Genomic DNA, 23,557 nt, shown 5'->3' with positions numbered 1-23,557 from the left:
TTGAGTTGTAACTTGATTATTTGACTACTGCAGCCATGCAACACAGAATCAATATTGATATTAGAAAGGAAATAAATATGACATTTCAGCAGTAAATAGCTGAATCTGCTCTGAAATAATGAACAGGACAGAAACATGTCTATGTTTCTCCAGTGGCTCAGAACAGACTTCTTTGTCATCTTTATTCTGTTTTATACCTGGTGCTTCCAGCCTTAAGGCACATTACTATCGCCCTGGGGCACTTAAACCAATTTGGCCCCCCTGAAACAGACTCATGTCGGGCCCTTGGTACAAGAAACTCACTGGAGGGGGAGGGTGGGCGGAGCTTCAAGATTTCCACTTTATTATTCCTCTAACTCCGCACTCAGCCACAGGTGATCGAAGTTAATATTTCTAGAACGACTGGCATCTGCAACCCACCTCCGCTGGCCAGTTCCTCCACACTGCGGGTTCGAATTTGAGGCCGGGAGGACCTCCTGCAGAGGGGTTTTCCCCACCCTTCCTCCGCGTTCCTCCTGCGCCAGAACCATCGCAAGCATGACCAAGACCCCATGAGGGGCTCGCAAGACAGAGCTGGCTGCGCTTCTGCATCGGCATTTTCCGGGTCATTTGCTCACGGTCCTGCTCTGAAAAATTGATCTCATCCACCATTAATCGATTCTGCAAAATTAAAAAGAAATCGATCCAAAATTGATCAAATCAGTTTTTTTACCCAGCCCTAATTGCACCTCTAACAATTTCTTTTTCATTTCATCTTGTGTGACAACATAACCTGCAGTTTTTCTAACCAAACACACATAGCCCAGTTCGATATGCTGCGTACCTGTAGACAGAGAGGAGGATTCAGCTAGTGATTAGTGACCTTTAAAACCTGCAGGCTCTTCTGTGTCACTTAAGTCAGCACGAACTAGCTTAAAGGAAATGTTGGCTCTTGGGTTAAAAACAGTTAATCTTCCCTTAAGGTGACGCTGCTGTCCCAGTCACCAGCTGACACTCTCCTCATTCAAAAGCCACTGGTTGTGGTAAGTCACTGATTGTTGTAGTGAGCTACTATAATATGTGTGATCTAGATGTGCTCTCCCACTACTTCGCTGTGGTGTGAAGAGAAAAACACCTTGTCATTACGTCAGTATAGGGGACGTCAGGCTTAGGATTTCAGGAATCAGTCTCAGCCAAAGTGTGCCTGTGTAGCAGGAACATATACTGTATCTAATGTATGCATAACATATGTCCATATGCCCACCATCTGATCTCATTTGTGTTTTAAAGTTTAAAAAAAGCATCTAACCAGGTTGAAAATGATCACAATAACTGGCAAATCATTATTTCAAAGGTTGAAACCACATGGTTATTTGTAGTTTTAAATTATTCTTTATGATTTGAGTATGTAGAGCACTTGCCAAGATGCAGAACATTTTGCAAAGTTAGAGACAGATTATTCAAAACTAATAATAAAATGATTACTTTCAACATTTGATGACAAACAATGCAACAGTTTAGTTTTTTTTGGGTTTTTTTTTTTTTTTTTTTTTTTTTTTTAACTTTTAGCTGAAAATGTAAACAATAACCCTCCCCCCACACACAAAAAAATGGAATAACAATGTTCTGCTGTCTAACCAGCTTTAGTATGATGTGTCATGTTCTGAAAGGAAAGAAGAGTTTAAAACCTAAATACTTACTCTAACTCAGAACCAGAAATCAGTGTTTAAACTTGAAAGAAATAATGATTGACAATGTTTAACATTGATTGATGACCATTTTTGGCTCTGTCACTCAGCCTTAAGCTTTAGCAGTGTCAGCATTTATAAATCAAAGTTGTAAAAAAGAAAAAAGTCATCTAAGAGAATTACCAATCAAACCTCATCAGTGAACAGGTTCAGCCATGGAAGAAGATGTGGTCATAGAGATATCAAACCACAGGATGGCCTTGTCACCTCTCTCCAAATAGGCTTTAAGCTTCACTGCTACTCCTGATTTCCGTTCCCCACGTCACTGTTGAGTAAACAGGATTAACCTGAAGTGAAAGTAAATACTGCATTGCACGTCAATACACAATACCAGCTATTAAAAGGTTAACTACATGCCTGACCCTATAGTGTGGTAGGTATTTAACTGTCACTAATTTGTAAAAAATAATAAAAGCAAATATGTTATGTGAAATGAAGGCCTTTAGAGGGAGGTGTGTTGGGTAGGCCTCAGGTGAAGGGAGAGGCCTCTGTGAGAGCACAACTATGTGAGCTGGCTGGAGGATGGCTTTCAGACTGACACTGGCAACCAAACAAGGTACATCCCAGGCCTGAGGCAAATCAGCTGCAGTTTTTGTGTATGAGACGATGAAAGAGAACACAGAAAACAATGGCGTATTGGCAGAGAAGGTTTTTGATTGGCACGAACCTCAGTGCTAGACTCACGTGTATTCACTACATGTGCTATCTGCTTGACTATACAAAAGTGGGTAGAACTACTAGAAGGGTGGGGCAATATGTGCCAAAACCATTTGATAGGTATTTTCAAAAGTCAGTAATGATAAATACCAATGATAAAAACTGTCAAATCGGTGTTTCTTTCCAGTTTATAGGCTGTAAACATATTACAAAAGACTGGCTGAAACAACCATGAGTGAGGAAAGTCATTTTACTCTCACACAACTTCAGCCCTTGCATGGTATGATGGTATGGACTGAATTGCTTATGTGCTATGGAGGACCGCTTGATATTGACATAGCCTAATAATGACACAGAGCAGTGACTTCTGTTTTGCTGTTCAGGAACTTGTTTCTTCCTGGTATTTATAACACCTAACAGCAGGCATGCAGCCCAGTTTATATCTCACTAAAAAAGTTTGGGGTCGAGGGAAAGTTTATTTACTGAAGTAATTTTGGTGGAAACGCTCTGAGGATTTTCAAAAGCCTGGGTAAAGGTAAAGTTCCTGTGGTGGAAAAGGGGCATTTGTCACTTTCATTGTGGTTTCCATCCCATCTTGTCACTACTTGACACTTTGGTCAAAGACCCTGTGGCATGACTTGCTCTAATGATCACAAATTTCCTGGCCCCATCAGTGTAAATATATTCAATGCACATCTCTACAGTCAACAAACAGTAGCATAAATTTTGCCGTTATTTCATATTTTTAAGTAGAAATATGTATAGCTCCTTCCAAATTGTAATTTGTAGGCCTACAAAACAAAATGTGTATCACTGACAAACTTAAGGGTAGAGATGTCAGATGTGGGTAAACAGCATGTGCACCTGAATCCACCCATGACATGGACCCTAATGTTCCACTAATATTGGGAATAACATCCCAATCAGAATTTAAATAGATCCAAATTGGTATGTTCAGATGCATTATTCAATCGGAATGAGAGAGGTGGTTGAAACCTTTGGTAATCTGTTCAGCAGGAAAATATTAAACATGTTAACACTTGATCTGATTGTTTCTCTGTTTCTGTTCATATTTCACCCAGTTAGAGTGACATTACATTACGTGACGAGTTTAAGCAGAAAAAAATGAAGTGATTGATGATTGGTATGGTGTGTGCTGCTTGATCTCTTGGCCAGGTTGCCCTTGTAAAAGAGATCTTGATCTCAATGGGATTTTGTCTGGTTAAATAAAGGTTAAAGCTATACTGTATAATGTGGCATTTGTACACTTTTCTTTTGTCATCTTAAAATGCTCCTAATAAGCGTGTGTCAAAATAAAATGTAAAAGAAATCCACCAGGTATTGAACCTCAAAAATGTTTAATTCTCATATATTGCTCATATTTCTGATAAAATTCTGACCAATCATTTTATTCGGTCCAAATGAAATAATTGGCTGAGCCTGGCTGAGCCTCCTGTCAATCATCCATTACTGTTGTCCCACATCCGATCCATTACCGTCGTCCTGCATCCGATATGGGTACCTCTGAATCTGATGCTTCACTCGCGCTGCTTCTCCTGTCACTGACCACAGTCTCCTGTCTAGGGATGTGAATGGATAGGACTCAAATGCACATGAAGGGAAAAAAACGGATTTATTAACAGAAACAACAACCAAGGGGAACAAACAGGAGTCCGGTGAATGAGGGATGGAGATGAAGTCCAGGAGTTGGGTGTATATGACTCCACAGACAGGTCTGCACAAAGGTCAGCTTTTATGACCGCAGGACTCATAAAGGTACATGTACATGGTGTCACACAATGTAGGATGATGTAGGATGATAAATGTATGGACTATGAAACCTCAAATGTCCACGGAAAATTCAAAGGCCACGCGTTTACAGTGCACGCGCCCATCTCCTGGGTGAAGACACTGACCCAGTGCTGCACAGACCAGAACCTTAAATACAGGGTTTACTGATGAAACAGGAGCCCGGCAGGTGGATGATGTATCTGAGGGAGGGGTCTGCAGATATGCCAAAGCGGTATGGGCCTCTGCCTCCACCTTCGCTTCTACCACGCGCTTCAGGTGAGAGGAGGGGAGCCTCAGAGCTCAGGCAGAGAGAAGCAGGAGGGGGTTTGGAGGGAGGCGGGTTGTTCATGTTGAAATTTTCACTAAGTGCTGTGAGAAATGCCACATTGGTAGGTATAACTTTAAATAAATAAATTGAAACAGTATTTTTGTTGGAGAACGTATAGTATTCTGTGTATGTTATTTACCCTAACCCAACATGTCTGGGCTGGTCAATGAAATGATTGGTATGATGATATTGTTATGCTGTGATAATTATATTAGTGGTACATATTTACCTCCGCCAAGGAGGTTTTGTTTGTCTGTCCGTTAGTGTGCAATATAACTCAAAAAGTTATGGACAGATTTGGATGAAATTTTCAGGGTTTGTTGGAAATGGGATAAGGAAGAAATGATTAAATTTTGGTGGTGATCGGGGGGGGGGGCACTGATCGGCCTTGGCGGAGATCTGCGCTCTCCGAGTGCTTCTAGTTATAATTTATTTTCAGGCAATGGCTACTGCCACAGTACTGTACAACGAAATATCGGTTTGTCTATTGCCACAGAGCCAATCAAATGTCTGCATTTGTACTAGAGCCAATCATGGATACTGTTACATGAACTCATTCGCCTCTTGTTGCCACAGTGCTGTGGTGATATATGGTGTATACTTCAGTGCATTCTTTTGTGTATTTTGCTACCACAGTACTGTGGCAATTGATGGAAGAAAAGACAAATTAGTGATAGTATATAATACAGAATAGGAATTATTGTTCTGAATTAGGGGTGAGCAATATAGCAAAAATATCATAACATGATTTTTTTAAAAATAAAATCACAATCTAAATTTTATCATGATTATTTACTTTGATCTTTGAGATTAATTTGCAAGTTTCTGAACAGTGCAACCAAACAATTTCCCTATATAAAACATAGACCTAAAAGAAAAAAATAATTTAACCCAAAGAACCTTCCAGAACATTTTTAATTTAGTTTGTGCAATTTTGCCAACATGTGCCAAGAACATAAACATACTAAAATGTAAACAACAACCCTCTGATTAAGTGCACTCTTGAACATAAAATCTGAATTGCACTTGGTTTTTGAGGTAGATTTTAATAAACATGAAAAGTCAAAAAAATAAAATAAAATATAGAACAAAATATCAATGAAGAAATGGCTGTTTCCAGTGATCCTCAAGGCTTACAGAACAGGTGGCTGGTAGCTCTGGTTTTTCAACTGGTAATCAGTGTATTGGGTGGTCTTGGATGGAGGAAGAAGTCCAAAATGAGGAGAAGAATAATCCAGGCACTCCAAAAAAGAATCAATGTGGAACGTGCTTGCTACTCTTCTCATAGAGTGTCTTTACTAAATGCTTTCATTACAGTTGTTTCCTTTTGTTTAATTCTACCTATTGCCTCTGGCTGTGGTTTGGCTGGTCTTCTAGTTGAGTTTGACTCTCATACTGTTTGGGATGGTGTCTCTTCAGCTGATTGAACAGGTTCATAGTGTTGACATACTAAGATATATGTATATACATACATTCTAAGAGTTTTACGCTACAGACCTGTATGTGGAGGACTCACACTGGCATACTGTGCACACGTGCTGTGAGTGGCGTGGACTCCACATGCGCGCACGTTTCATAGTTGAGTGTACCAATTTCACATTTAAAAAAAGGTTGATGTGCGTGGACCTCAACGGTGTCAAGTATGCCCAACTCTGTGGGGGGCCAAGTCTTAAGTTATGACAGACTTGCCCTGCCATTTTAAGTTTCACTTTCACTGCGCATACTCATTGTGGGGTACATGCAGCACGGAACGCACCCCCCTATAACAACACCCCCCACACACACACACACACACACACACACACACGATCTCTCTGCTTTGTCGGATCGTCGATACGTTCTAATCCTTCACAGTCTAATATTGTCATATTGCATACCCCTATTCTCAATACTCAGTATGTTGTTTATGGTGTTCTCTGCCCTGTGGAGTCAGTGAGGCTTGAGAAGGTGGGCGGAGCTACATGTTAGATGCAGCAGTATGCCATGTGACTTCTCAGTTCTGTATCAGTTCTGTGTCAGTTGAGTGCCGTGGTCCGAATTCTGCACTCTGAACATTGTCCCAGTGGCTGATTTATATCAATGTCAGATTTACGTACTGATGCCTTTGGCGCTGCCAGTCTAGACATGATATAACGAGGGCACTGATTGGCTCTGTGGTAATAGACAAACCGATATTTCATGCCACAGTACTGTATCAGTAGCCACTTTGTTATTTTTATGATGCTTTTTTGTCTACATTTATGTCCAAATGTTTTGACAATGACAAAAATGTATTCTTCTCTTAAATGTCATTTATTTGTCAATAAAACTGTAAATTACTTTTAATCAACATTTGCCTTTACTTATAATGGTCCATATTGTGATGGCTTATTACATGGAAATGGTTAGAGATATCAATATAGTTACTATTGAGCACGGATAGGAAGTCATATATGGACTTTTATTTTAGTTGAGTTATCCTCAAGTGAAAGTACAACCAACATTTATTGGGAGATTGATCTCCTGCATCAAGACCACAGGACTCTTAACATAGTGGCAGAACCTGACAACCTCAGAAATTCAACTTGTTATTGATTGTTGATAGAACAGCTGATGAAGTAGAGTGCCATTAGTCCTATTTTTGTCTTGTTGTGTTGCATAGATAATTTAAAACCACAACTTCATAACTTGTTGTTTGAAGAATGCAGTGTCAGTAACAGTGTTGCAGTGTCTCAGTCTCTGATGTTCATTGTCATCATTTGCTATATAGAGCGGAAACTCCTTGTAGCACATCAATCGGCTGCCCAGTCAATGCTTACTCACCCCTACCATGCATCTCTTTGTCTGAACTTGAACCCACTACTGACCATGAATGAACTCAGGCGCTTGTTCCACAAGTAGCTCTCTAATAACAGAGCCATTCCTGTTAACCCTTATTGAAACCCTGCCCCCTCTGCCTTTTGACGTCACAGATGCTATAGGTGTGGCAGATTGGCCTTTCTGACATAGCATGATGAGATAGTGGATTATGCAACAAGCCCCCGGGGTCAAGGGGAAAACCTGTCATCTGTTTGAGGGATTAGTGTATGTAAATAGGCCGCCATGGCAGCGGGTCATCCAATAACTGAAGGGTTGGTGGTTCGAAATTTGCTCTGTCCTAGTCATGTGCTGTTGTGTCCTTAGGCAAGACACTTCACTAACCTTTCTTCCAGTGTCACTCACACTGGTGTAAGAATGTGTATGAATGTTTGGTGGTGGTCGGAGGGGCCGTTTGGCTTGAATTGGCAGCCACGTTTCCGTCAGCCTACTCCAGGGCAGCTGTAGTTACAAACCTAACTTACCACCACCAGAGTGTGAATGTGAGAGAGAAAGAATAATGAATCAATAATGCAAAGCGCTTTGGGTGCGTTGAAAGAATAGATAGAATAGAGTAGATAGAAATTTAATCCATTATTAAATATGCTCTCTGCTGCATGTTTTGTCAGAACATGTTTAATGGGGGCTCAGCTGACGGCAGTTCATCCACAATATTTAGACCAGAGACCAGACTCAGCACCTCGATTCAATGATAAACCTGTTGTCCAGTTCAACAACATGGGTAGTAGGGCTGCACGATTAATCAATTTTAAATCGAAATTGGATTTTTTAATTAGGACAGTTTTTAAAAATGGGAAATCACGAAATCGATTTCATCTTTTTCATGTCTCCTGGCCACGGGCCTGTGGGCTACCATAGGCTCTTTTTCCCTATCTGTGAAAGCAGTCCTTCACAGAAGTCTGTGTAATGACCACGGACGTTAAATCTGTTAATGAACCCGCAGTACTTATAGCAGTATAAGCTGTGGCTTCACGCACGGATCCCACAATTGAAATATAGCTGTATGGGCATCACTCATCTTATGTTGTCCTGGATCCGTACCATAGCGTCTTCTTCCGATCCGGGTCCGGGTTGCGGGGTCAGCAGCCTCAGCAGAGGAGCCCAGATAGCCTTCTGCCCAGACACATCCACCAGCTCCACAGATAGAATCCCTCCAGTGTGTCCTGAGTCGGTCTCTTCCACGTGGTCTCTTCCCCAGTTTAAATAGAACCGCTTGGGGATCACTCATATTATGTGGTCCACGCACGCACGACTGATGCCTGTCACTGACTTACATTGGTATCAGTTCTGTGGGCCCAGATACCCCAAAAAGGAAAAAAAATTAAAAAAATTTTTAAAAATAATAATTTTAAATAATTAATTTAGTTGCTAAATTTTCATTCACAAATGTAAGTTCTGTAACACAAAACCAAATATTTATTTTTTGAAAGATGTTGAACTTTATTTAAAGCTGTTCGATAAATCTGGAAACAAAAAGGCTGTAAAAACCATCAGTATTTGCTCTGATGTGGACATTGTATTGTAGTGTATTCCCCCTGGCAAACTTATGTTATTTTCTTGTTTTATACATTGATTTTATACTCTACTTCATTCAATAAAGACTTAATGAAGAAAAAAATAAAACTTGTGTAGGTACAGCACGAGATACCATCACAGATTTGAGGTAGGGAGCAGTGGCTTGAATTACGGGCTGCTCACAAAAATGACATGCTGACTTCTGTTATCTTTTGTAGTTCTACCCGAAAATCAAGTTTTTAGAGGAAAAAATCGGGATTTTATTTTTTGCCAAAATCATGCAGCCCTAATGTGTAGCTATTAGGCCTGTAACGGTACACACAATTTTCGGTTCAGTACGTTTTTGGTTTTCAAAGCCACGATTCTTTTTTTTTTCGGTTCGGTACAGGAAGGAAGAAAACCCCTCAAAATGTTTATTAATGCATTTATGAATTTTTTTAACATTTTTCCCCCAATTTTTGGAGACAATAGAATACAGAAAAACAGGAATAATATAATTCTGCTGCTACAAATCAAGTAGAAAATAAAATAAATTATTAGTATTACTAAATGTATTTTAAACATTAGTATTGCACTTTTCCCTGAAAGGTAGTTTCGAACAAACAAGAAAAATTTAATCACAGTTCTGTCAGTTCACATTCTGCATAAAAATAACAAAAAAATTCCACATGAAGTGCAACATTAACAGGGTAAACTAGTATTCTGTTTAAACAAACTGAAGAGAAACATTGACAACACAATGAACCAAATTATTTATTTTAGGACAGAGAACAAACTGTTTAGGACACTGTGTATTTGTGTGTGCCTGTGTGCACGGGGGATTTTTTTTTTTTTTTTTTTTTTTTGTCGAAGCTGGGGGGTAGGGGGGGCGCACAGTTATATACCTGGGGGTGCAGTCCATAACTAATGCTGTCGTGAAACGAAAGTTAAACTTTATATACTTTCAACATTCTATTTATTCCTCTACTATACAGCGTGCGTGATAGACAGACAAACAGACAGACAGAGTTAGTGTAAGTGTTTTAGAACTACCATAGTTCATAGGGGCCAAAAAACGTCTGTCTTATTAACGTCTCTTTCCTCAATGTTGTCTTTCACCTGAACTGATCCAAACTGGACTGTACTGATGGTGGAGGGTCTTCAGTCTCTTCCTTCCAGGTTCACATCATATTTGTTGTGTTTTTTTAACCTTATATCAACTGCTATTTCATATTTCGGGTCAATGTGTGCTCCTTCAATATGTCCGTGTGAAACTTGCATGGATTTAAAGTTCCGCATCGAACAACGTCTTTCATTCCTTTTTCTTTTTCTCATCATACTGTGCCGTTTCGGTACAGCTGTGTACCAAACCGAACAGGTGCGTACCGAAACGGTTTGGTTCGGTACGTGTACCGTTACAGGCTTAGTAGCTATTCATAGTTTGTTTGATTTGAAATGGGATTTGTTCCAGTAACAGCTGCTTCCTACTTCTCACTTTTTTTTTCTTAAGGAGGTCAGTCCTGGATTAGGAATCAGGTTCAGTCTTATTGTTAAGATGCATTAAACAAGTTTTGTGTCAGCGAGCAAGACAAATTAGTAAACTTGAAATACTGTTCCAATGTGTATGGTTTGTTTGATTTTTGCCATAACAATGGTGCAAAGCACCATATAATGCCGTGTTTCCGCTACATGGTACTGGCGTGACTCGATTCGACTCAGCTTTTTGTATTTCCATTACGTAAAAGGACCTGAAATCTGGTACCTGGTACTAGTTTTTTTTAATCTGCTCCGCTGCGGTTCCAAAACAGGGGAAGAGATGCTAAAACGTGACGTGTAAATATGGCAGACCACTGTTTGGTCAGTGAGTAGTCTGCGTCATTGCGTCAGCAATGTGTGATTGCCATTTTAAAAAAACAGATTCAGAAGTTACAGTAAATGTAGGCTAATCCACATGATGGCAGCCCAGAGATGCTGGCAAGTCTTTGAGCTCACTGTCCAAGTCAAGTCTCAAGTCTTTGAGCTCAATCCAAGTCAAGTCTCAAGTCTACAATGGGATTAATGAGTGCTACATGCCAGTCATTCTGCTTTGAACACAGCAGAGCTATATCTCAGGAATACAAAGTTGTACTGAATTATCATCTCTCTGTCATCAAATAGCAACATTGACACAATATGAAAAAAGACCACAATAAAATCTTTTCTTTAAAAAAGAAAAAAAAAAATGTGTATTTTTCCTAATAATAACATTAATTGTAATATTTCACACTCTTTCAGTTACTGATTGACTGGATAGCACCACATTTTCTGTTAAATATTTTTCAGTTTAAATTTGGATGAAAACCCCAACCATGGTGCAACAAAAGTAGTATCCAGACTCCTGGGATTGCTGTGGACCTGAACTTCTCTTGCCTATTCTGTCCCTTTGCACTGGCACCCTTTTTTGCTTTGTTGCATCCTGTGAACCTGTACATGAACAGGTTGTGAAATAGGTTAGGTTACTAATTCTTGAACTAAGATTGTGATGATACAGAAAACTTTTATATTCATGTGCAGCATCTGGAACCACAGGGTTCTGAGAGAAGAACTGGTTCTAAGATAATATTGCAGACATAAAAATTAATATAAACTAACCTTAATGAGGATAAGGGGAATATATTACTAAAAGCATGCAAATAATATCAATAACAAATTACAATTTATTAGTGTCTCCAACTATCACATCAGAGCCTTTCAATGTCTGTATAACATTAACCTATAAACCTAACATTAGGTGGCCTGCACAAACCTGCGTCCTGCCTGTAATGTTAGCCACAATTCATAATGAAGATGGTTGTCTGGCTTTGACGTTAGCCTGTAGATGATGGTAGTGAGACATGGATGATTAGCGACATTATGACAACTCATCTTTTCAAAACACCATAAAAATAATGCCAGCAACATATTAACGTTAGACACCTGACTGGTACAATCTACGACTTGAGTGAGCTAACATTATACATGTTTACTAACTATAAGTGACTGAGCTATCGGTGCGTTTTTAAGGTGCCTTAAAAGTTTAAGGCACCTTAAACTATATTTTCATTACACAGACTTTGCACATGTTTGCTGTGAATCTGTGTGAAGTTGTCCTATTCAAAGGATACAACAAATGGTTCACCGGATCCTGCAGACAAACTCGCAGTATTGCATTAGTTTGTTTACGTTCAGGTCTGCGGCAGTACGCAGCACATGGGTAATGACGCATGCGCTTTAAGAATGAAATCAAATTCAGCCCAGTAGACCCGTGAGGCTTTGATACTACACAAGAGTTTAAGTTTCACTTTCACTGCGCATATTCATTGTGGGGTACATGCAGCATGGAACACACCCCACCCCCCTGATTTCACGATCTCTCTGCTTTGTCAGATCGTTAATACATTGTAATCCTTCACAATCTAATATTGTCATATTGCACACCCCTACTTTACACAGATACTGTGTCAAAGCAACAGTGCAAATTTAGAGATCTGTAATATTACGTTGAGAAATGTAAAACTATTTTAATTCATTATCAAACTGATGGGAAAAATTAGACAATGGAGAGCCACTATACTATCTTCTATAGCCAGGTGCCACATACGCAGAATTTTTATGTCAGTCATTATTGACTTTCACACGTCAGTCATTAACACTTTCAAGGTCAATTTTAAAGCTGAAGAAACCGAAGAAGAATGGATATTTATTTATTTTTAATAATTCATAAAAGATGCAACAGGATGAAAATTATGTAAAATTCAAAACTAGACATATTAACAACAAAAAACACCTCTCTTTTCTGATTTTGTGATTTGGTTTTTATTTTGCTTATTTTATTCATTTCAATGCTTATAGATTTTTATTTATGGTATGAAATTCTCCTGACAGACTTCCCAAACAGCAGAAAATCTGTCCCCAGAAATCTATCTGTATATCTTACTAAAACCACAACAAGGTACAATTTTTCACTGCAAGAGCCCATAATTGGGAGGCTGTGCTAAATGAATAAAAATATTTAAAAACATGCTCCAAGCTTTGTTTAGCATCCGTATAGTATACCTCTAGTTGAGTCATTCCCTAACTTTGTCAGCTCAAAACCTAAAAGGGAAATTGTGTTGTCTCCTTAAGACCCACGCATAAAAAACACATTTTATTCAAATCCAGTCCTCCAGGGCTAGAATCCTACATGTTTTAGATATTTCCCTTGATATTGGTAATGCTTGGGTATAGTTCGGAGATATCTGTCCAAATGTTGTTGTTTTGTACGGAATATAAAATAATATTTAATAAAATAACAAAAAAAAATATTTTATGAAGTGCTGAGCACTTACATAAACTTACGAACTTTCCATGTATCTTCATTTCAACAATGCCCCATCTTCAGTTCGAGGTTCACAAAAAGAAGGAGAGCAGCATACAGCATCTGAACACCCTTATTTAGTAATAATAATAATAGTAACTGCATTTTAATTTTTTGTATTCTATTTAAATATTTGATTGATTGAAATGCACTACATACATCGCATTGTCCATGACTCAAAAGAAATGGGCCTGTGACTTATTGGGGTCCTGACCCCAAGTTTGAGAAAGGCAGTATGTATCTAGTATGTAATATCTGTAATACATGAACATGCCTTTTTTTCAGGTCATGAAATCTTTATGAAATGTGTGTGAACAAATGTGTTTTCTTTAGTGTGACGTCACTGTGCTTACACCTCAGCCCTCCCTGCCCTGCCTCAGCTCTGCTCTGCTTAGTCGGACAATGAGAGTGCTCCTCCTGGTTCAGGGCTTAAACAGGGCTTCTGTCGGGAACATTTTGTCCTCTCACTGTGTGCCAGCCATGTGCCGCCTCTGTCTAAACCAGGCCACAGCCCTGTAAGCTCCTGTTTGATTTCACTGACAGGATGTAGCTATGGCATGTATATATGAATCCCATGCTCTTATGTAAACATGCTAAACCCTAATACCTATTTATGGCATGTGTCTTCCACTTTCTTATCTTATTGACAGAAGTGAATTGTCATCTGATGGAGTTGTTCGGACAGCACTTTGAAGTGGGTACAGTGTGTTCTGCAGGGCTCTGTCAGTATTACAGAGTAGCTGAAAAATTTCAATGGGAGGCCACCTATAAGAGATTTTGGAAGTGAGTGTGATGAGCACCCATGTATTCTTATGCAACATTTCTGTCAAAGTGAGCATTCAGTGACCAAGAAGCTCATAATTTTTTTTTCTCTGGGGTTCCCTCAGGGTTTGAACACAAGAGCAGCGAAAATGAGTTCCTAAGCTGAGGTTTCTGTATGTTGTGTGTTTATGTAAGGTTTTAAGAGTAGGGGTCAGGGTATGAGTGAAAGGCACCGGCTGTGGTCATAAATCCTCAAAATGTACCCAAGTGAATTTCCCCCTTCCGTAATGGAAACACAAGTGCTAACATACAATATGTCAGCTTCATTCTAAAGTCACATGACTACAGTAGAGCTGTGTGATGAATCATATTGCAATGTCAGCTGTAAAACCACAAAGGACTTCAACTTAATGAAATGCAAAATTTGCATTTCCTGTTTGCATGAAGTCTACTTATTATGCACAGACATCTACTGTGTAACACATATAAAATGAATTTTGTTTTATATATATATATATATATATATATATATATATATATATATGTGTGTGTGTGTGTGTGTGTATAATATATATATATATATATATATATATATATATATATATATATATATATATATATATATATATACATATGCAACTTCTATCACAGAATCTTAAAATATAGGGAACTTTAAAAAATTAATAAATAAAAAAATTATACATACATATACACACCATTTTTTAAATTTATTTTATCATATTCATGAGTGGGCAACATTTTCCATCACAGTATAAATTTCTCATTTCATGTCAGACTACTTTAGTTACAATTTGCTTAGGGCAACTATATATTTTTTGCTCAGGTAGCCTAAAAAATATCAAACGCTGCAGCTTTACTTAAACACGAAAATAAGTCAATAGCATTCACTACGAAATCTGTTCAGTAAAAACAAATGATCCATGAAGTTGTGAATAAAAAAATAATAATAAAAGCTCAATCTATAGCAGTTAATTTAACTCATTCATTCATTATCTGAACCCGCTTTATCCTCACTAGGGCCATGGGGGTCGCTTGGAGCCTATCCCAGCTACTTAAGGGCGAAGGCAGGGTACACCCTGGACAAGTCGCCAGTTCATCGCAGGGCTGAACATTTAGAGACAAACAATCACTCTCACATTCACACCTATGGGCAATTTAGATTAACCACCTAACCTATCAGTGCATGTCTTTGGATGGTGGGAGGAAGCCGGAGTACCCGGAGAGAACCCATGCAGACATGGGGAGAACATGCAAACTCCACGCAGAAATTTAACTCACTTTTAGTATTTTGGTAACCCATAGACATGCATTTTCCTAAGTCAAGTCAAGGTTCTACACAAATTGACTTTATTTATGTGTTTGCTAAGGTATATTTGGTGAGTTTAAAAAAAATAAATAAGAATTTAATAGCCCTTAGACTTAGAGGTTGATGGCCGTGTTGTGAAGTTACCCATGCATGCTAGTTCCTGGTAAACAGACTGATCCTTGCTAAGGCAGGCTTTGTTAGACTAAAACTAAAAAGCAGAACCCACTTCAAATATATCTGCACGTAAGCATTTTTATGGTGCTAATGTAGGACTGAGTTTTGGTTCTAGAATCATTGGAGCATTTGTGATGAGAAACCTTACAAAAAAGTGTAAAATGAGTCAGTTGTGTATTTTTTACCTTTGCCAGCCTAATTTTTCTCACTTCATCCTTGCATCCTTGTTAATGTTTTTTGCAATTTTGTGACTTTCTGTCAAACCTTTCCTGGCATATTGCATTTTTTAATGTAATATGGACTGAGGGACAGATCTACAGAGACAATTTCTTGTACAGATGCAAACAAAAGCTGAAAATATGCACAGTAATTTTCAGTGTAAAAGGGGTTAATGTTGTGTCTGATACCTCTAGAAAACCTGGTGTCATCCCACGGTGCTCTGGAAAAACATAGATCCACATATTTTCCACTTCACTGTCCCCATTCATGGTTGGTGTATTGGATCTAATAGGCTGTAAGCTCTTTACACCATGTTAATCCTCTGACAGTCTGAGTACCATCTCTAACCCAACACGTCCTTCCATGACTGCAGGTGGGAATATTAAGGCCTATTGGCTAGATCTCCCAACAGCAGTTGTGTAGTTCCAGTGTTGAATTGACAGTATTTTTCTGTGTAGTTCAGGGGGTAGGGAACCTGTGGCCACATTTGGCTCTTGGGCCCTTTTCAAGTGGCTCCATGTGGCTTTGTCCAAAAATAAATAAATAAATAAAAAATGGAAAAAAAATATGTAGGGATGTATTTTGGCTCCAGACAGTTTTGATTTTCTCTTCCTGTCCTAAAGTGGCTCTTTAGATGGCAAAGGTTGCTGACCCTTGGTGTTGTTAAACAAAGCTCTCTGTGACTAAATCATAGATGAAATGGAATGTGGTCACCATCTGTTGCAGAAAACAAAAGATTCACTCATCTCTCTGAAATTTTAGTGAGGCTTTCAAATTTATTATGTTGCAATAATAAACCCTTAACCAATTTGTGGATTGAAAAATAATGTTTTTGTTTTTGGTCACACAAAAACACAGTACATTTTTCTCCGAGGGTGAGGGGCTGATTTTTCAGCTTGCCTAAATTCACAATATTTTGTAAATTGATGTCAAGGATATACACAAACCCGGTCTGTGGATATGTAGGACATGGTCTGCCAGTTTTTGTGTTAGGAGGAACCAAACACACCTAAACTTAGATAATAAACAGTTTTTGTGAACAATTCAATTATCAAGTCAATTAGAATCTGTTGCTTTGCTTACCACACACCCACAAATCCATTCCCAAACTCATAAAACAAAGCCAGCACTCCCACTCTCTGACTGCTAAACACAGAGAGCTGACTCCCCCAACCACCACTGCTTCCTCCAGATACTGTTCTTTACCGGTTTTTAACAAGTCCTGTTCAGAGTTATGTCACTAAAATTGCCCTGAAGGGTTTCTGAGGAGGCAGCAGGTTTCATTTTGTTGAGGATCTACAGCAGGTCGACCTTCATACTGTTTCCTTTGTTTGGTTTATTTATGTAGTTGTAATAACAACAACAAAGCAGAGAGCAGGGAAATGATATCCTACTTAAGCTTGAGATCAGCACTTCTTCTGCTGAACCCTCAGAATCTACTCAACATACCTGTTCTCCATGATATACATTCTACAGCAGCCTGTTACACCCTGTCATTCAATTTTACAAAATAAAAATAAAATGTTTACCACTGCTTGTTTAATTTTGTTAATTTCTTTTCTCACTTAAGTTCTAAACGAAATATCACAAAGCAGATTTTTAAAAAAAAAGGACAAAAAATTATTTGATGATCACAAGTACTGCTGCTGAAAAAAAAACTGTAGAGGAAACACTGAGATCACTAAAACAAATCTGTTGAAATCATCCTTTAGCTCAGCGAGTTGCCAATCTGTGTCTGACTACTAACGTGTGCTCTATAGGAAAGAGTAATGCAAACTGGGGTCATGACCCCCGACAGAACAGTGCCCCTAGAACTGGAAATAAGCAACTTCTCTAGGACTGATGCATAAAAACGGGCTGAATTCTACACAGGCTGCACTAACAACTATGAATCACAACTTTCCAGAAAATAAATTGACATCTAAAAATCTGTCTATTCCATAGAAAATTAATTAGAAAGTAAACAATCTCTGCCATGTCTCAGTCCTCAGAAATGGTCCAAATCTAGGCGTTTTGTAATTGTTTTATGGCAGTTATTATTAGGCAGAATTATCCAGCGTAGTGGAAATGATCTGAGGTATGACAGTTTGCAATTTCTGACTGTTGCATGAAAATACAGCAAAACCATATGGACCCAAATGATCTCAGATACTGGTACATTATTAGTGCCTTGGTATACATTAGTTACCAAGAATCAAGTCCTTGGGTGTGTCTGGTGTAAAATCTGACAAATGGACCTACAGTAAAATGACACCTGAGTACATATCCTGGTGGCAGACACAACCAGGTTTGGTTCTGGGCTGGTCTAATAATAGCCCAGTCTCTGACGTACCACAGGCTGGCCTAAAGCAGCGGTTTGTTCTTTGTTGCATAACCTCACTGCATGTAAAGTGCACAAGTGGGTTAGCTTAGCAAGATACATGCAGAATGGCGATACAGAATGGACTGGTGCATACATTATTACGGACAGCAAAAACTTGCGGATCCACATTTATGTCAAGTAGTTTACAATGTACTGTTCCCACCATGTCTTTTTTGGGAAAAACAGTTGATAATTTATTTCTCTATAGATATCAGATGTTTGAACTTAATGTGGTCAAAAGAAAATATCAATGAATACCCCTATGAGTATTAATGGATAGTATAGTATCCATAGTATTAATATACGAGACTAGCTTTCTTAGTGTAGGTGAGTAATTTGTTGACTGATTGAGACCTGAATCCATTTCTGTGAAACTAAATTTAGTTTCCACCGTAAATCCACTAGACTCACATTTGTGGCATTTTTTTTTTGTTTGTTTGTTTCAACAGCTAGCCAGTTTGAATTGTTTTTAACACTGAGTACTCACTCTGTGAGTATCTTCTACTGTTTGTCCATGTGAACCAAGTCAACTCCCTGACCCCAGGCATATATTTTACTAGCATGCCTCCCATACCTGAGCACACACACACCTGTAGGTTACACAATGCAATGCACCATGGCTGTGTCCAACCTTGTAAACTTCACTGTTTGTCTGAACAATCTTTACTGTCATTTATTCCAAAACGATAAGGTGAAAACAGGATCTGGTAAAATGACAGATATACTCAAGTTATGACTTCTTTTACATAGGATACAGTAAATGGCTATGTTATTAAAATTTGTCCCACATTTTAAGAGAACCGGGTTGACAACAGAAAAGCTCAACACCGTGTGGATTTTAAAAAGAGACCAAACAAACATGCAAAATTTAGTGAAAAATTGTGGAAAAAAAGAAGTTACAAAACAAACAAAACTTCTTTCTGACTGCCCCAGGCTACATAAGCCTCTCTTCCTCACTCTCCACCTCTTGTGTCTGTCACTTTCAACTTTAAAGAGTCATGTAATGCCACCTCCTGATACAGTGTTTCATAAAATACTGAAGCAGCTGCAGCAGTAATCTTGCAGTGGTGGTGCTGCTGCTGGGAAATGTATATGTAGTAGAGATGTAACGGTACAGAAAAATTTTGATTTGGTCTTCGGTTCGATACATTTTTGATGTTTTTTTCGGTACAGTGAAGGAGACCAGTGAAGGAGACCAGTGAAGGGGGGGTGGGGGGGAAGATAGTCCATAGACTGTGTTTCATACAGTAATACATAACCTGTGCTGTTGGATGAGGAGCTAACCTGAACCTGCTTTTTCCTCTTGAACCACTGATCTGGATCATATAACATTTCAAACTCTTCCATTGTTTGTTTCTGCAGCTCTTCATGCTGGATAGCTTTTCCTAATTCCACAGCATTTTTGTTCCATTCCACCTTATGTGTTTCACATTGCACCAACTTTTCCACCTCTTCCAAGTTTTTTCAGAATCTTCTTCTACAGCAGTAGCACAATCTATCATTAGCTTAGTGATAGTTAGCTAACATCAGTGAACAGGCAGCTCACAACACAACACAGACTCCAACATAATGTGTTACTTGTTCAATTCATTCTTCAGTGAAAGACGTATTTAATTAATGTAAGAGCCGACTCCTATTAATGCTAATATGAATGTTGTGTAAAGCAGGTGCAAATTTTTTGGTTTATGTTAACCTGTTCTTGTTTTCTGTCTTGACAGCTTTGTTTACTACATGGACATGGACTCAAGTGGAAAATAACAACATACTCAACTGTGGACAATCCACATCAGCAACTGGAGTGGAAAGTGTTGAACTGGTTAATGATTCCAAAACCCTCAGATGGGAACACCCCCAGCAGCGTCCACATCCCTTTCACCATGGAGAAGAGGACATTTGTTTTAATCTGTATTAGACAAGGGGTATATGTTGTTTTATGATTTTAATTCAGATCCCCATATAGACTGCTCTTCTTAACATGTCAAATGTAAGCAATGTGGCAAAGGTGACTTTGACACACCACTATTCTAAAGGGAAAGCATGCATTGCCCTGATACATGAATAATTCTCAGCAACAGACAACACTAGTAGTCTCTTCTTACCCGTGAGCCCTATAATTCCCTGGTGCCTTAAAAAAAAAAAAAAAGAACTCACACAAAGTGCGATTGGATCAATAGAAATTTAAAAACACCAGGACAGAAATTTGATTCAGCGTAAAAAAAAAAAAAACAGTTAGGAACCATTTTTTACTGGCCTCTGTCAAAACATACCACTGTATTTTTTTCTTTCTTTGACGTCATGATGTTTCAAACAATATTCCTGGATTTAATAAGCAACAATGTGATCATCACTTCCTCTGCCCAAAGTCTTGAGTGCAATAATGATGCTTGTCTCTACCCAGTCCATACAAGAAACTTGCATGTGTGATAATACTACTTCCTGTTTCCAGTATTTCAGAAGTAAAATGGATTCCAGATTGAATTAATAGTATCTCTGGTACAGATTGGGTAGTGAAATGGAAGAAATTTTACCAGTAAAGATGGATGCTTTGCAACTCTGTGACATGTTCTAAAGGCAGTCAAGTTGTGTTTTGTCTTTGTGTACTGTCCACACATCAGAAGTAGCAGTCCTGTCTGAGCTTCATATAGTTATGCTCATTTGTAACCAAATAATGTCCTGCAGAGAAATTTAAGTAGGTGTTATTGGGCATTAGTTCCTGTTGAATCCAAAGAGCCGAAGCTAGACAAATCTGTCACTGTAAATTTAGCTAAATTAGCATAACGCATGATCAAGACATGATAATTTGAATGATTACCAAGCAGGCTGTTTATGAGGGAAGCCTTGTGGGGGTTTTTTGTTTGTTTTATTTTTGTTGTTTTGATGACATAAATATGAATTACTTTTGTTAAAATTGTGCTGAATGTTTTTACATTAATGCTCAAGGTGGTTCTATAAGATTCCTCACATACTGATGTAACAATTTGCTCTAAACTTGGGTAATTTTTCAGGCTTTCAGTCATGAAGGGATACAGAGCATTGTTTTAAACTCACATCTGCTACGATTTGAGTCTTAAGGTTTCTGATATGAATGGCATTTTGTGGGAAAAGGGCTAGCAGGGTTGTGCCATCTGTGACTGAATTCTTTTGTCTGACTCGGAGACTCGCAGGAAATTAGAAGATTTGGCATCTGGAAATAATCCCCAAATCAGACACAGGGTGCCCAGCCCAGGCCCTCTGTGCTGTCTTTCCTTACTGAAGGGTGTCAGACACTTTGCAGTGATATGTGAAGTTTGGGATACTGTTTCAGACACAATAGGGCACACAATGGTCATAGCCTACAGAAGAGTATTAGGGCTACAGTAAGGACTAAATGAGTGATCAGAGGAAAGTGGTATTTGTTACTGACATCAGCTTAGTTTCAGTGACTTTTCCTACTGACAGCAGAGGAGTTGAGTAGTGTACTGAAAAACCTGAATGGCTTTGTAGCTCTTAACTGGAAATGAAATGATGGCATCAAGCACTGAATTCCAAAACAAAGAATAAAATCAAAACTGTGCTGTAGCAGTAGCAGTAGACTCAAATGTTCCAAAGAATAGTTTGTTTGTTGATCCAGAGCAAAAAAAAGAAAACAAATTTTACACTAGTTAGAAAAAACATTTTAAAAAATGTTTCCCTCTCACTGTGTCCTAATGCTTGAAATAGCATTAGGACAAGTGTTGATTGTGTCTTACATAACTCAAGATGCATAGGTGCTGTCAGTGGCCTCCCATCTAAAGATGTGAGATGGTACTTGAAGGTGTTGAGCGACTGTGTGTTCAGTTGGAATGCAAAGGGTCAAAGGCACACATTTCATCAGAGGTTGGTATGTTTCACACCTGGAAGGCTGTAATGTCCTTATGCTGTGTTCAAACCAAATGTCAGGCCAACTTTGACCTCAGGTTACATGAATACTGACACTGAAGTGTTTTTGGAGTATTTTCAAAAAATGTAAATATTCGCACTTAATAACCAGTAGAAGCTAACACCTAATTCACGGTTAAGTACACCTGTTAGCTCAAATAAAGTAATATATGTGTATTTGTAAAATCAGTGGTTGTGCAGTTTGATCCTCTTTACCCAGGCTCCATAACAGAAGATAGCTCACAGAGCTCATTTGTCGCCAACCATGTTAATGGATTAGCAAGTTAACTTGTAAGATTTGACCGCAAGTCCACTAATTGGTTTGTGTTAATTCTGTACTAGCTCCCAGTTTGACAGTACAGGGTATAAGGTATTATACCATGACACTTATGTCTTACAGACCATAAGAACACATCTAAGCATTGTGATAATTCATGATTATAACAATTATAATGATATCTTAGTGCCTTACTAATGTGATGTTCTGTCTCACAGAGGCATTTTGTGTTGTGTTTACGGTCTACTCTCATGTGTTTGATTTACCATTAATGTCAGATTAGTAACACCACAAATGCTATCGGTTACTGGGTTTATGATGGGTAAGTTAAACTGACAGCTTCCTTATCTCTGTTAAGAGTGAAACACATGTAACAGCAGTAAATGATTTCATCTTTGCATTAACTTCTAGTGTAAGAAATTCATGTCAGGTTTGGGCTGAACACAGCACAAGTCTCCAAACAAATGACCAAATACTTTTGGTTTCATAGTACTTGGTAGCATTTAGTGGATTGACTCAGCAGTGGCAGACTTAAAGGTATTTTGTAGTGTGCTCCTACCTCATTCTTAGTTTTCTTACAGACCTTACCTACCTTTACAGTCTCCGTAGAAAACCTTGTCTTTGTTTCTGATACAGAAAGAATAGGGTTTTTTTTTTAAACCTCAGACCTCTCTTCAGTTGTGACCCAATTTCTGTCATGTTTTTGCTCAACTACAAGTAATGCCTAACCTTTTACTCAAAAATTGCTTCTTATCTGCAACTTTTATTCTTTTACTCCAAAATGTATGATGTGTGATGCTAAAATATTTGCATCCAAAAACTAATGTTCCCATATTGTAGAAAGGCTTCCGTATCCATGTTTCTGTAACATATCTTCTGGATACATTATAGTATTATGTTACAAAATATGGATGGAAGCTAGGTGTTCTGTAGTCTATACACAGACTCAATTTAATGGCTCTCAACCAGTTTATTAAGTCATATATAATTCATTTTTATTTTTATGCAGTTGCAAATGTCAAAAAAATTAGTTCTATGAAAATTACAGAATATCTTGGAGGTCTAGAACAACTAAGACTCCACATATAAATGGACTTAGTGGTGGTTCAAAAAAAAAAAGTACATATTGGTATTTCCTTTGGACACACTGTGTCAGTCATAGGATCTGAAACTGGTAGATGTGTTTAAAATTGCTAAAAGACTAGATTAACATACACAATCCTGTGTATTTTTCACCCCAGTGGGATGCCGAATCTATGACCTGCAGTGCTCAGTATAAGTGTTCCTTTACGCATTAAATCTAATATAGTT

The 23,557-nt window shown here is 38.3% G+C and overlaps 1 protein-coding gene across 2 annotated transcripts in view; it reads left to right on the top strand.

The window, feature by feature from the left end:
- Window positions 1-23,350, top strand: part of stk35 (serine/threonine kinase 35) — a 28,191-nt gene extending 4,841 nt beyond the window's left edge. The window contains exons 3-4 of one of the 2 annotated variants that reach the window (XM_030139335.1): window positions 19,791-21,460; window positions 21,492-23,350. The gene's annotated coding sequence lies outside the window, so the exon portion shown is untranslated. Of the gene's footprint in view, window positions 1-19,790 lie in introns of both variants that reach the window. The other variant, XM_030139334.1, reaches the window with a different exon arrangement.
- Window positions 23,351-23,557: the final 207 nt, after the last annotated feature.

Source organism: Sphaeramia orbicularis, chromosome 7, assembly GCF_902148855.1.
Source record: "Sphaeramia orbicularis chromosome 7, fSphaOr1.1, whole genome shotgun sequence".
NCBI classification, from domain to species: Eukaryota; Metazoa; Chordata; class Actinopteri; order Kurtiformes; family Apogonidae; genus Sphaeramia; species Sphaeramia orbicularis.
The sequence above is the reverse complement of the archived record's forward strand: the minus strand, read 5'-3'. Positions and strand labels throughout refer to the sequence as shown.